Source organism: Leptonychotes weddellii, chromosome 10 (genome assembly GCF_054177405.1).
Source record: "Leptonychotes weddellii isolate Sample4059 chromosome 10, ASM5417740v2, whole genome shotgun sequence".
NCBI classification, from domain to species: Eukaryota; Metazoa; Chordata; class Mammalia; order Carnivora; family Phocidae; genus Leptonychotes; species Leptonychotes weddellii.
Window position 1 is genome coordinate 66199446 of NC_138378.1, and position 14874 is coordinate 66214319.

At 35.9% G+C, this 14874-nt stretch overlaps 1 long non-coding RNA gene across 1 annotated transcript in view; it reads right to left on the reverse strand.

Moving 5' to 3' along the window:
- Positions 1-11510, reverse strand: part of LOC145723706 (uncharacterized) — a 75251-nt gene extending 63741 nt beyond the window's left edge. Inside the window, exon 1 of the long non-coding RNA XR_014148963.1 lies at positions 11256-11510. This is a non-coding gene — a long non-coding RNA (uncharacterized LOC145723706). The remainder of the gene's footprint in view (positions 1-11255) is intronic.
- Positions 11511-14874: the final 3364 nt, after the last annotated feature.

The window sequence follows — 14874 nt, forward strand, 5'->3', positions numbered from 1 at the left end:
CCTGCAGGGAGCAAAACAGTGTCACCTAGTGGAGGCTGTGACCATTTACACTAAGCCCCGCCCTCCTGCACCCTGGAGGCATATTTCCACTTGGGCAAGTCCACCTGAGAATCATCACAACAGGCCCTTCCTCCAGAAGACCAGCACAAACAACTGGTGTGCACCAAGTCTACTGATCATAGAGTGCTGTGAAGCTTCAGCTCTAGGGTAAATAGGATCTAGCTTTCTTTTTACTTTTATTCTTGTTTTTATTATTATTATTTTTTCTCATGGCCAGGGATTTAATTAATACAGATATAATTAAGATGTCTGAACTAGAATTTAAAACAATGATTATAAGGATACTAGCTGGGCTTGAAAAAAATCTTAGAAGACACTAGAAAATCCTTTACTGCAGAGATAAAAGAACTAAAATCTAGTCAGGCCAAAATTAAAAATGCTGTAAATGAGATGCAAACCCAACTGGATGCCATAAAAATGAGGATGGACAAAACAGAGGAGCAAATCAGTGATATAGAAGATAAAATTAAAGCTGAAAAGAAGGGGTAAGAAAGATAATGGATCACGAAGGTAGACTTAGGGAACTCAGCAACTTATTAAAACATAATAGCATTTGTATCATAGGAGTCCCAGAAGATAAAGAGAAAGAAAAAGGGGCAGAAGGTTTATTCAAACAAATTATAGCTGAAAACTTCCCTAATCTGGGGATGGACACAGACAACAAAATCCAAGAAGCACAGAAAACTCCCATTAAGTTCAACAAAAGCTGGCTATCGCCAAGGCATGTCATAGTCAAATTCACAAAATACACAGACAAGGAAAGAATCCTGAAAACAGCAAGGGGGAAAAATGTCCTTGATCATCTACAAGAGAAGACAGATGAAGTTCTCAGCAGATCTGTCCACAGAAACTTGACAGGCCAGAGGACAGTGGCAGGATATAATCAATGTGCTGAATTGGAAAAATAAGCAGCCAAGAATTCTTTATCCAGCAAGGCTGTCATTCACAATAGAAAGAGAGATAAAAATTTTCCCAAACAAACAAAAACTAAAGGAGTTCATGACCACTAAGCCAGCCCTGCAAGAAATTTTAAGGGCCTCTCTGAGTGGAGAAAAAAGACCAAAAGCAACAAAGACTAGAAAGGACCAGAGAACATCATCAAAAACACCAACTCTATAGGTAACACAATGGCACTAAATTCATATCTTTCAATAATCACTCTGAATGAAAATGGACTAAATGCTCCAATCAAAAGACATAGGGTATCAGAATGGATAAAAAAACCAAGATCCATTTATATGCTGCCTATAAGAGACACATTTTAGACCTAAAGACACTTGCAGATTGAAAGTGAGGGAATGGAGAACCATCTATCATGCTAATGGACATCAAAGGAGAGCCAGAGTAGCATACCTATATCAGACAAAATAGTTTTTAAAACAAAGACTGTAACAAGAGATGAAGAAGGGCATTATATCATAATTAAGGGGTCTATCCATCAAGAAGCTCTAACAATTGTAAATATGCCTCCAACTTGGGAGCACCCAAATATATAAATCAATTAATAATAAACATAAAGATACTCATTGATAATAATACAATAATAGTAGGGGACTTTAACACCCCAATTACAGCAATGGACAGATCATCTAAGCAGAAAATCAACAAGGAAATAATAGCTTTGAATGACACACTGTACCAGATGGACTTAACATAGATTCAGAACATTTCATCCTAAAGCAGCAGAATACAGATTCTTTTTGAGTGCACATGGAACATTCTCCAGAATAGATCACATACTGGGTCACAAATCAGGCCTCAGCAAGTACAAAAAGATCAAGATCATACCAAGCATATTTTCAGACCACAACACTATGAAACTTGAAGTTAATCACAAGAAAAAATTTGGAAAGACCTTGAATATATGGAGGTTAAAGAACATCCTACTAAAGAATTAATGGGTCAACCAGGAAATTAAAGAAGAAATAAAAAAATACATGGAAGCAAATGTAAATGAAAACATGACAGTCAAAAACCTTTGGATATGAACAGCATGGGCTACAGAAGATCAGCTAATGTAAAAAACAAAGAGAACAAAATGACCAATCTGAAAGAAATGTCAAATTAGGAAAGAACCCAGAAGTATTTTCTTCTGCCACTGTGGGCTGAGAGACTTTTATATATCCTAGTGAGGAGAATTTAGCCACTAATGCCAGAATTGCTTATCCTTTGGCTTCAGTTGTCTAGATAATAAGCTATATATAGTCTTCATTCTATAATTCTAAACCTATCATTCTAAATCTATCTTGTGGTGGTTTTATAAAGTTCTGACAGCATGGTACAGTAGGAAAAGGAGAGAATTTGGGGTTCAAAAAACAAGTGTTCTCTTCTGAGCTCTATGTCTCACTAATCATGCCCTTGAGTGGTATACTTAATCTTCTCATCTGTAAAATGAGGAAAATAGTATCTATGGTGGTCACTACGGATTATCTTTCTACGAGAGGCCTTGGGATGGCAGTCTTGTTGGTAAGGGGGAAGGGATTTGTCTTAAAGCTGAATTTGGAGAGTAAGCACACTGCCTTCACTTAAATTTATTAGAAGTGATGGAAATTAAAGGGAAGTCAAAGATTGCTCCCATGCCCAAGTCACTCATTGGCACCACCAAGGGATGTGGGGTTAGTGGGAAAATATTGGGGGTTAACCTAAGTATCAAGCTCACTTAGTTATGAAGCAAATATTAGTTTTCTTCATTGTTACTCTCTTGTAAGTTCAGATTTTATAGAGGTAGATATTAGAGTAAAAATTCTGATACCTGGAGGAAAAACATCAGGTAAGCTGCACATCTGAGAGGCTAGTGCTCTGAGAAGACCTCTTTCTATCTTGGTGTGCAAAAGCAACAGTGAGTAAGGGCATGTTGAATTACAAAATAGAACCAAAATTTTCCCAATATCAGAATATCTGTTTTCTTCCCCCTTTCTTGCGATTGACCGTGAATTTATGGAAATAACAACACAAGTACACAACTATTTGAAAATTTGAAAAGATTAGAGAAAATGTGGACAAGACTGAAGAATGCAAAGAAGGAAATAACACTCATAGATAATTCCACTATGTAGATACAACCCCAGTTAACATTTCATTTATTCAGCAATTCCTAGGAATGCCTACTGTATGTCATCTATTCTCTGGGGGTAGGCATACAAAAATGACTGATATAACCTATCCCCAAGACAGGGATAGAGAAAAGGAATTTTGCCAGCCTTGTACCTTTAATGTGTAATGTGCATATTCAGAAATTATTTTATATTCTCTGCTGTTTTAAGTCTTTTTATAAAGCTTAGTATTAATATTGTTTATAAGATAAGGGAGTGATGCTGCCTGGTTTCGCTGCTATTCCTGGAGGTACGAGTCAGGAATGTGAAAGCACACTGCCCAACCAGGGGCCTCAGGAAGAGTGGATCGGAGGGTGAAGATTACTTATAGAGCTTTTCCCTGCCCTGCAAACCTAGCATTTCTCATCTGAGTTCATCTTTAAAGATGTCACAGCTTTTGCAATGTTTTATAGCATTTTCCATTAAAAGTGTGTCATGTAAATCAATCATGGCTTCAATTTTTCTGTCAGACTTCTATAACCTTAAACCAAAGCTTTCAAAATTAATCAAAAAGAGTAAGTCAATTTAATTTTTCATGAGAGAGTAACAGTATGAAGCTTGTCTTTGGCTATCTCAATTATAAATATTTATTAATGAATTTTGGTTAATAAATTTTTACATAGGAGCTTAAGAGGCAAGTGATATTTTAAAAAATCTAGTCTTAATTTCTGTATAAATAGCCTATTGTTTTTTAAAAAACAATTTTTCCCATTTCTGTGAGAAATACAGAAAACCATTACAAAATTTAGAAGTTAACCATCCTACATTCTTGATATAGCCATGATTAAGAGTCATTCTTTATTCATCTAACCATCCACCCACACAGTCTACAAATATTTATAGAGCATCTATGCAATGCTGGGCCTCTGGCTAGGCATTAGGGATACACAACCAGATCAGAATCAGTTGATCTTTGTCTTCAAACAGCTCACAGTCTCATAATGAAGAAAGACATAAATAAAATCAGATAGTTAGAACATGATCAGTTAGAGAGATAATAACTACAGATATTGTGGGTGTATAATGGAGAGGCTAGTACCAACTTGGGGGACAAGGAAGAAAGCTTATGGGAAGGTTTCCTGGAGGAAGTGTGAATGGACAGGATTTTAAAGGGGAAGTGGAATGGAGCTACAAGTTGGAAGAATTTAGAGGCATTCTAGTCGCGAAAACCACAGGAGGCAAAGTATGGAATGAAGACAGGGAACACTTGAGAGTTAACCAAGTCCGGAGAGATGAAATAGGAGTGGATTGTTATTTAAAAAATACTTGATACCATAAATTTGAATAGTTACATAATATCATGTCAGTGAGCCATAATCTATGTACTTGCTTCCCTAATATTCAGGATTTTTTTTAAAGATTTTATTTATTTATTTGACAGAGAGAGAATACAAGAAGGGGGAGTGGGAGAAGGAGAAGCAGGCTCCCCAGTAGGCAAGGAGCCGGATGTGGGGCTCGATCCCAGGACCCTGGGATCATGACCTAGACCCGAAGGCAGACGCTTAACCGCCTGAGCCACCCAGAGGCCCCTAATATTCAGTATCTTGATCATTTCTATTTTTTCACTGTCATAAAACCTTTCTGATGAAAATTACTGTGCACAAGTTTTTGTCTATGTTCATCATTTACTTAAAAAATATATTAAGAGCAAGGCGCCTGGCGGGTTCAGTCAGTAGAGCATGTGACTCTTGATCTTGGGGTTGTGAGTTCTAGCCCCACATTAGGTGTAGAGATTACTTCAAAATAAAATCTTTAAAGAAAAGAATATATATCTATTAACAGAATACCTCCAATAGCAACTAACAGAAAAACAAACTCAAAATGGCTTAAATAATAAAGACAGTTTATTGTATCCTATGACTGGAAATACAGAGTAGGGAAGGTTTCAGGGTTGGTCTATCCATCAGCTCAATGAAATCACCAAACACCCAGTTTCTCTCTGCCTTTCTGTCCTGTATCCTCAGCGTCAGCTTCATCTGAAGGCTAGCTCCCGTGGGGTAGCAGAATGGTTGCTGGCAGTAAACAAAGCTGTGTGATTTCTCAACTTAGTCCAGTGGGAGAGTCAAACAACTGTCAAACAAGAGGCTAAGCCTGCTCAGCCACCCCGAGCCAGTTCCAAGGCCACACACAATGCTGTACACCGATCATCAGCTCAGGCTGGGATATATAAACCAGCATTGGTTTCTGTCTCATCAATTTTCAGTGTTCCAATAGATACCCACGTAATATGAATACATTATTTCCAAATAAGGAAATAAAATGAAATAACAAATATAGATAGGAAAAATACCTCATAACAAACTGAGGATTTTTCCATTATGTTTTTGTTTGCAAACAAGCCACATGGTAAAGAAATGATATTTTCTGAGTAGTAGAAATTTTCTGAGGTTCTCCGGTGCTTATACCATAAAAATAGTTTAAGAAATACTTATTATAATTAAAATAATAAAAAAAAACAGTAAATGTTTGCCTTTCCCAGAGAGACATATGCTTATTTAGACTCTTTTCTATAGATTCACAAATATATGTATTTGTACCTCAAAAAATGGCACAATACCTTTTTTTAACTTAAAGTATTTTACACACAATAACATAACAATATATTTTATTGTCAATTCATAGAGCACTGCCTCATTCTTCTTTATAGCAATACATAATTTATTTAACTATTCCCTTTTGATAGACTTTTAGATTGTCTAAAAATTTAAGTACTTGGAAGAGGCAATTTCAAAGTTTAGTCCTGATTTTTATATATAGCTAAAGAAGATAATAATATATATATATATTTGATATAATATGATTTCTTTTCCAACTTGATTAGTTCAGGCTGGAGCAAACATACTGCTGGATAATATAGCCTCCTATAGACTGCCTTGTGGAGAAGAAGAGAACACCCACTCTTATGAAAAAGGGGTAAGATTTTCTAAAAAAGAAATGGAGATATATGTCAGGATTAGGAGAAGAAAATGCTCCCATTGTGGTTTGCAAGCCTGAAGACAGAGAAGCAGATGTCTTTAGAAAGAGAGGGTTGAGCTGCATAGTGATGTAAAATCCTTCTTTAATTCTAAACTTTTCATGAAGCTGGTGAGATAAACAAAGGCCTTAAGTGAATGATGTTTTCACAGTAATCTCAGAAAGAGAGGGCTGTGTTCCCTTGTGGAATAGAAACAGTTTACATGTGACAAAACTAATTCCATAGAAGCAGGATCTTGAAGGAAACTAGGAAACATCTATGCTTTTGTCTGATCCCATCAGAATTCCCAGAGGTACTAGAAGAAGTACGGAACACATTTCTAATATGATTAAAATCTCAAAGCATAGGGTGCTGTGCATGATATCTGTGTTATGTCTTTGCTTTGTATATTTGTGAAAATACTTCTTCAAGAGAGTTTCCTAGAAATGAGGTTGCTGGGGCAAATCTTATAAACTATGGCAATGGTGGCATGAGTCTAAATTTGGTTTTTGATTCAGGTGCTTGCTTTGAGCACTCTGTGAGAAGCTGACTGACAAAGCATGTGCCCTCTATGTGAGTGTGTGCCTTTATAAATGTCCTCCTTTTTGGAGGATTTCCTTTTACCTTTCCTGTGACATGCCAGCATTTAATAATCAATGTGTCTAAAATAAATGGAAAGATAGTCCATGTTCATGGACTGGAATTAATATTGTTAAAGTATCCATTCTTTCCAAAGCAGTCCAGATATTCAATGCAATCCCTATCAAAATTTCAATGGCACTTTTCACAGAAATAGAAAAAATAGTCCTAGAATTTGTATGGAACCCCATAAGACGTCTATCACAAAAGATGCTGAATAGCTAAATCAACCTCAAACAAGTATAATAAACCTGAAGGCATTACAATTTATGATCTTAAACTATATTACCTAGATGTAGTTATAAAAATCTTATGGTACTGGCATAAAAACAGACACATAGACTAATGGAACAGAATAGGGAGCCCAGAAATAAATCTACACATATACAGTCAACTAATTTTTGACGAAGCCTCCAAGAATATACAACAGGGAAAGAATTGTCTCTTCAATATATGGTGGTGGGAAAACTGGATATCCACATGCAAAAGAATGAAATTGGACCCTACCTTACACCATACACAAATATCAACTCAAAATGGATTAAAGACTTAAATGTAAGACTTGAAACTGTATCCTAGAAAAAAACATAGGGTAGAAGCTCCTTAACATTGGTCTTGGCAATGATTTTTTGCAATTGACACCAAAAGCACAGGCAACAAAAACAAAAATAAATAAGTGGGACTACATCAAAATAGAAAGTTTCTGCATAGCAAAGGAAACAATCAAGAGAATGAAAAGACAACCTATGGAATGGGAGAAAATATTTGCATACCAAATATCTGATAAGGGGTCAATATCCAAAATATATAAGGAACTCATACAACTCAATAGCAAAAGTAAACAAATAAATAACCCAATTAAAATATGGCAAAGGACCTGAACAGACATTTTTCCAAAGAAGACATACAACGGCCAATAGGTATATGAAAAGATGTTCAATATCACTGATCATCAGGGAAATGCAAATCAAAACCACAATGAGATATCACCTCTTATCAAAAATTCAAAAGATAACAAGTGTTGATGAGGATGTGGAGCAAAGGTAACCCTTGTGCACTGTTGGTCAGAATGTAAATTGGTATAGCCATTATGGAAAACTATATGGAAGTTCCTCAAAAATTAAAAATAGAACTAGTATGTGATCCAGCAATCCCACTCCTGGGTATATATCCAAAGGAAATAAAATCACTATCTCAAACAGATAGCTGCACTCCTATATTCATAGCATTATTCAGTGTAGCTAAGATACAGAAATAGCCTAAGTGTCTGTTGATAGATGAAGGGTAAGAAAGTGTGGTATACATAAACAGTGGTATATTATTCATCTTTAAAAAGAAGGAATTCTTGCTATTTGATACAACATAGATGAACCTAGGGGTCATCATGCTAAGTGAAATAAGCCAGACACAGAAGGATGCATATTACATGATTTCACTTACATGTCAAATCTAAAAAAAAAAAAGGGAGTGTCAAACTCATAGTAGTAGAAAGTAGAATAGTGGTTACCAGAGCTGCTGGGTGGTAGAAAAGCTACTGAATCAGTGGATACAAACTTTCAGTTCTAAGATGAATAAATTCTGAAGACCTAACTTATAGCATAGTGACTATAGCTAGTAATAGTGTATTATATACCTGAAATTTGCTAAGAGAGTAGAGCTCAAGTGTTCTTACCACCCACACACACATACACACAAAGGTAACTATGGGAGGTGATAGATATGTTATTTAATTTGATTATGGTAATCATTTCACAATGTAATCATATATCAAGACATCATATCGTACACCTTAAATATGTACAATTTTTATTTGTCAGAAATGAAAAAAAAACATAATCAACAGGTCCAAAACCAAAGTCCTCAGCTTCCCCACCTCCCACAACCAGTGCTTTAAGTAAAGGTGTCAAACAAAATAAACATCATGATCAAAGATGATCTCTGAATTGGCCAACTATTGCTTGGTTTATGTTTGTTCTCAAATTAATGGATTTGCTGATCTTTTAAACTAGTAACTGCTAACTTAACAGTTTCTAATTTTACTTTAAAACAATGTCTATTAAGCCTAGTAAAGTGATGATAAAACTTGTGTTGTTATTTTATTTTCCCTCCCTAGAAATCACTTGTTTAGTTTATACATAATATTGCCCTCAGGAGGGTAGAAATCAAAAACATAAAGCATGGACTAACTTTTAGATTGTTGTCCTTGTTGCAGATTGGAGCAGTTGCAGTTGGCTCTTGTCTGTTTCTCTCATACAAAAGAAGGTAATTTTTCAGCTATTTCAGCTGACATTCTTATATCTCAGTGATTGGATCTTTTTTGTTTGTTTTTTAAATGTGTTTTACTTTTAACTTAGGTATCCCCTGCAGAGAGTACAGGAAAGAGAGAAAGAATACTTTGAACTCTAAAGGGAAGTAGAAAAACCAGGTCTATAAGAAACTCTTTCCAAACTTATAAACTAAGGACATAGATTTTTGCTTCATCACTTGGATAACTCTGTGCTAAAATTGGAATATCTCATGAATATTAAAAATTCCCACTAAATAGTTTTCAGGATATATTATGTGAAAGGCAACCAGAAGTAGCTAAACAGAAATCTAAAATAGCTCTGGATACATGCCAAATGGATGGTACAGAAAATAGAAGATTAAACAAAAGAAGGAGCTTTGGAAAGCTGGTTACAGAAGAGAAGGGGGAAATTAAATAGTCTCATAGGAAAGATATGGTTTAGATATGTGGAGAGGAAGTTGGGGTTGGGTGGTGGAGGTTGTGTGTATTTAGGATTCAGGGAAATTCAAGGAGCTATGGGTAGGCTGGAGGTCCACATAAAGGGAAGGAGCCAGAAGTCTGTCCAAGGATGTCAAGGTCAGATTCTCGAAAGTCCTAAATGAAGGTCTAAGAAGAATGACTTTGTTCATTTGGCAAATTAAAATATTCTGGCATGAAAAAACACTTCTGTTATTCCCTAAAAATAATGTATTAATAAAGAGATCACATCTTGAGTTATATTTTAGTGTTATTGATATACATACAAATTGTTTAAGTAAATTTTTAGCAACCCTTTTATTTATTTGTATTCGTGTTTCTAATTACTTTGTATATTACGAATCATGTCAAAAGTTACTTATTTTCCTTCTTCAAGAAAGGAACCAACATATTCTCTTATTTAACTGCTCTGTGTTATTCCTGCACTTAGGAAGACAATTACCTCTTAAAATTGCTGAAACCAGCCCTTTTTATTTCCCAAAGAAATAGTTTATCATCTTTTACCTCTTTCAAACATTGTTTCGGAAGCCCAAACTGGCACCAACATTGATTAACTAGATATTTATTAAATTTCTCTTATCTGCTACCCCACTAATGGTGGTGACAATAAGTATATATATATCTGAATCAGAAGTAAGTCAGTTTACAGAAAAAAAGGAAAGGAACCAAAACCTGAAAATCAGTGCTTGGATCAAGAAAACGGTATTGCATTTGGAGAGGTGTTAGTACATGGTGTAAAGATTTGTAGTTATGTGATATGTCCTAGTTGTTATGTTTTCCAAAAGCATGGTAATGTAATTGAATAAATACCCCATGAATATGAATATGCTGATTTTTGCCATATACCTTATCAAACAAAGTATTAAGACCCGAGTTTTACTGAGACATTTGTCACATTGTTCTAATTTTAAAATTTGCTTGTTCCTTGCAAAAATAGAACTAGATGAAGGGTACCAGTATAAACAAAATGCTAATAAACTGCTCACAATTTCTTTGAAAGACTCCAGGTGTATTGAATATTCTGCTTCTTCCCTTAACCCCATGGCACCACATCTTCCCCAATTCATATCCCTGTTTGTGCTTCAAAGACTTGTTCAGGTCATTCTTGTCACTATGTTTATATTATAGATTTGCTTATTCTATGACAGCATTATGAGTAGTTATCACATTCTAAAATGCCAGATACTGTTTAATTGTAATGGTGCCTACTTTTTTATCGAAACTATTCATACTTTATTACTGTAAACAACTTTGACCATAATGATGCCATTCAAAAGAGCTGATCAAGCTGAGAAAAATGACACTACAGTCGTAAAGTCACTCTATATGTAGCTATTAACATTTTATAGTGCATATAAGGAAAAGCGTTTTAAGTTGCAACCATAGACAAATAAGAAAATTAATTTTAAACACAGAACTACCCCTTTGAAGATTAGAAATGCACTACTTAAGTAATATTGCCAACAGATACTTTTAGATTCTAGCAGATGACCTTTCATACAAAGAACCCCATATACAGGGTTTTGTATTAGACAGATTCAAATCATCTTACTTTGCCAGGGTAGAAAACAAGAGCTTTCATTCCTAGGAACAAGTAGGAAAGAAACACACTGCAACCTCACTTCAAAGCTATTCTCTGGTTATGTACCAGAAGGGACAAGGTTATAGATGAGGGGTTTTAAGAGACACATTCTTGTGGCACTTCTAGGATCTAACACTCTCTTCAAATGAAATCAAAGACACTTACTGGGCGCCTACTATGTGTGGCGTGTTGCGAAGTATGGCTGAGAACGTGCCCTCTGACATAAGGAAGCCCATGATCCAGTTGAGAGATGAGATAAACACACGAACAATTAAAGACTTAGAATCTGAATTCCACAAATATTTAAATAATAGTGTGACAACAATAGAAGGAATACGAGGTCATGTGTACACATAATGACCAAGAAAACTAGAGAGAAATAACCACTACTGAAATTCAGGAGTTAGGTTAGAATGTCAGAGAAGGTTTTATGAAAGAATTCTTCAGCTTGGTCTTAAAAGACGATAATAATAACATCTTGCATTTGTTTAGTGTTTTGTAGGGTGTCGGGAAATATCTGAAGCTGTAGGACAAACGTGACTCTCTTCTGTGGTATCAATTTTACTGAATAGAAAGTAAAATATTTTTGTATAAAAATAAACAGATTTATCATTGCTATTATTTAAAGCATTAATAATCATACTTAAATTGTGAAACACGTTTGTCTTGGTAATATCTAAGTACTTCACCTATATTATTGCTTATAATAAAATTTATTGCTAATAATGGAATTCAAGCTTTGTTTGATTTTCACAGATAGATCAGGGCATGGGAGAGGTTTTGCTCTTTTGCAGACTTCTTTGAGATATATGCTCTCCTGCTTGATGCACCTGCTGCTCAGGAAAATATGACTTGCCATGGAGTTTTACTGATGTTATTTGCATTAATTCTCAAAGCAATCTTGTCATGTTGGGAGCGCAGGTCGTAGAAATGAGCAAAATACAGCTCAGTGTGCTTAGTGGTGAGCCGTGGTTTGCTCAGAGAAAGGTGATCATCTGACTCCAAGTACAGTGCTTTTCCCCTCAAATCCAATGACTTCAGGGGCCAGGTAAGTAGCAACAAGAGTATAGTGGGTTTGGGTGTGAAACAGTAGGTGGGGACTATGATGAACTGGAAAGTATCCCTCCAAGAGCATTCAAACAAATAAACATGGTGTCAAACACTGGACAGTGGACTGGGTGAAGGTCAGGGAGTGTTTTGAGCTTTATTTGTATTGTTTGTCAAAAATTCACTGAAATGTAATATGTTGCTTAGATAACTTAAAACACTTTAAAAGAAAACAGAGTCCCTAAAAATAAACGGACAAACAAAATCTCAGGGTGGAAACAAAACAAAACAAAACAAAACAAAACCCTCTGGCTTTTAGGCCACCAGTCGGTAATCTCTGCCACTTGCTACCTGTCTGTCTGTGATAGGACGTGGCTAGGATCAGAGGAGGGGCATAGAACCTGTAGGTAGAACCGCATGAATAAAGCTGTGAGGTACTGACCTGCAAGGTGTGTTAAGGCACCGGACTCTCTGCTATTCTCTGTGTAGTCTCTCATATCTCCCCTGGCTGGACTGCTCTGCTCTCGGAGACAACTGCTCTGATCATTTAAGATCATTTACAACCTGCCCTTTTCAAAGCCTTCCTGGACATGGATCTCCCTGGCTATATTAAATAATGTGATTTTTATATTGTCTTGCAAGGCTTGCTCTTATTTCACATGATAGTCATGTTTCTCCCAGTCATTCCTTCTTCTATTAATGCAGTCATTATAAGCTCTTATTGGATGTCTCTTTTGTGTCAGGCAGTATAGTAGGTACTGAAATTCTGAGGATGGGAGAGGACAAGTCTATACTGTAGCTCAGTGTGTGCATACACAGAAAGAGTCACTAAATGCTTGATTGAAAAATACAGGGTTTCTTGACCTTGACACTTTGACATCTGGGGCTGGATAATTCTTTGTTGTGAGGGCTGTTTTGTGTATTGGAGGATGTTTAGCATCATCTCTGGCCTCTCTATTCACTAGGTGCCAGTAGCAGAAACCCCCTCCGACCCCCACCCAATTGTGACATGTAAAAATATCCCCAGACATGACCAACTATCCCCTGGGGGGCAGGGGGCGGATGGTATAAGAAGCCAGTTGAGAACTACTGCATTAATAACTTTTTAAAGACTATGTAAAAATAGTGTAGTGTCAAATACTTCTTAATGGTAAGTTATATTATAACAAAATTCAGATGTGGGAAATTCAACCACAAAAGAGGTCTTTGTATCAACAAATACATTTTTATCTGAAAAGAAAGGTTGTTTCAAATAAGTTGGGGAAATAATTTTGGAGATTTAGAATGTTTTTTGAGCATACTTAAAAAAATGAAAATGTCTCAGGGAAGAAATCCTATTTAACTTATTACCCTAAATTTGTTTGCCTCAGAAATTTCTTTTAAAAAATAGTACTTATTAATAGCCTATAAATTACTGATCCATTTAACACACTTTGAGAAATTCCATGTTCTATTTTTAGTACTTAACTATTACCTACCGGTTGATGTAATATCAGCGTTACTATCCCAGTATCTACCCTGGCTAAGATATTGCCTTAAGAATATCACTGAGGCTAGTCACAACTCCTGGTAACTAAGAAGGAGAAACAAGGGCATTTTTTAAGGTCAGTGGTCTCAAAATTTAGCATGTATCAGAATCCCCCAGTTTGTGAAAACACAGATTTCTGATTTAGTAGGTCCGGTGGGCCTCAGAATCCAGTTCTTGGGGTAATGCTGATGTTGTTCCTCCAGAGATTTCACTTTGAGAACCACTGTAAAGTATAATGAGAGCATCAGAATGAGAGAATCAGACCAAGTTAGAGTTTCTATTTAGAGGAAAAACCTTTCTTGGTCTTCTGATGTGGCTAAACTCTATGACTGCTGTCTGTTTCAGAAAGCCAGAGAGTGGGGACCACAGAGAGAGCACAAGCCTTTACAGCAGGAATGATATTAAGTAGCCCATGAACAAATGTTGGTGACACTTTTCTATTTCATTGCCGCTACACACTGAGTATCTCTCGGTAACTGGAGGTCCAACGCATTTAGATGTGCAGAGCATTGTATAAAGGGCTAAACAAATTATATGTGTCTCAGAGAGCTCCACTGCCCTCAATGAATCTGTAAGACAGTTGAAAGCCACTGAACAGCACAAAGCAGCCTATTGAAAAGGGAAAATAGTAGAACAGAAAATTAAGAAAACGGGGCAAATGAAAGAACATCATTAATACTTTACATAAATTGTTTCATTTGGTTGATACACACACAAAAAGCAACCCACAAAACAGGTATGCAGATTCCTGTTTTCCTGATGAGAAAATAGAGACCCAGAGGCTCAGTGATATACTCTAGGTGGCTGGCTGTGTTAGGCAGCAGGGCAGGGACTCAAACCCACGTGTATTTAACCCACAGCACAATGCTGTTTCCTTCTTGTTCACACGAGGGCTTTCTGCATTCATTTTTCTTGGGCTGTATCCCCTTCCCCAGCTATATTTTTTACCTATTTTATCAACCAGGCTTCTTTGTTTTCATTTAGTAAATAAAAATGTGCGAAAACCAGTAGGTTAGCATATTGGAACTAAATATATCTATACTAGAACTTGACTGTACCAACGTCAAGATTCAAATAATAAAGCTTACAAATACAGAGTTAACCTAAAAGATTAAGAAGATAACTCTGGTTTATTCTTTAAAAAATATTTTTTAGTTTAATATACTCTTTCTCTGACATGGTGAATCCAAATAATTGTAGCATACCATA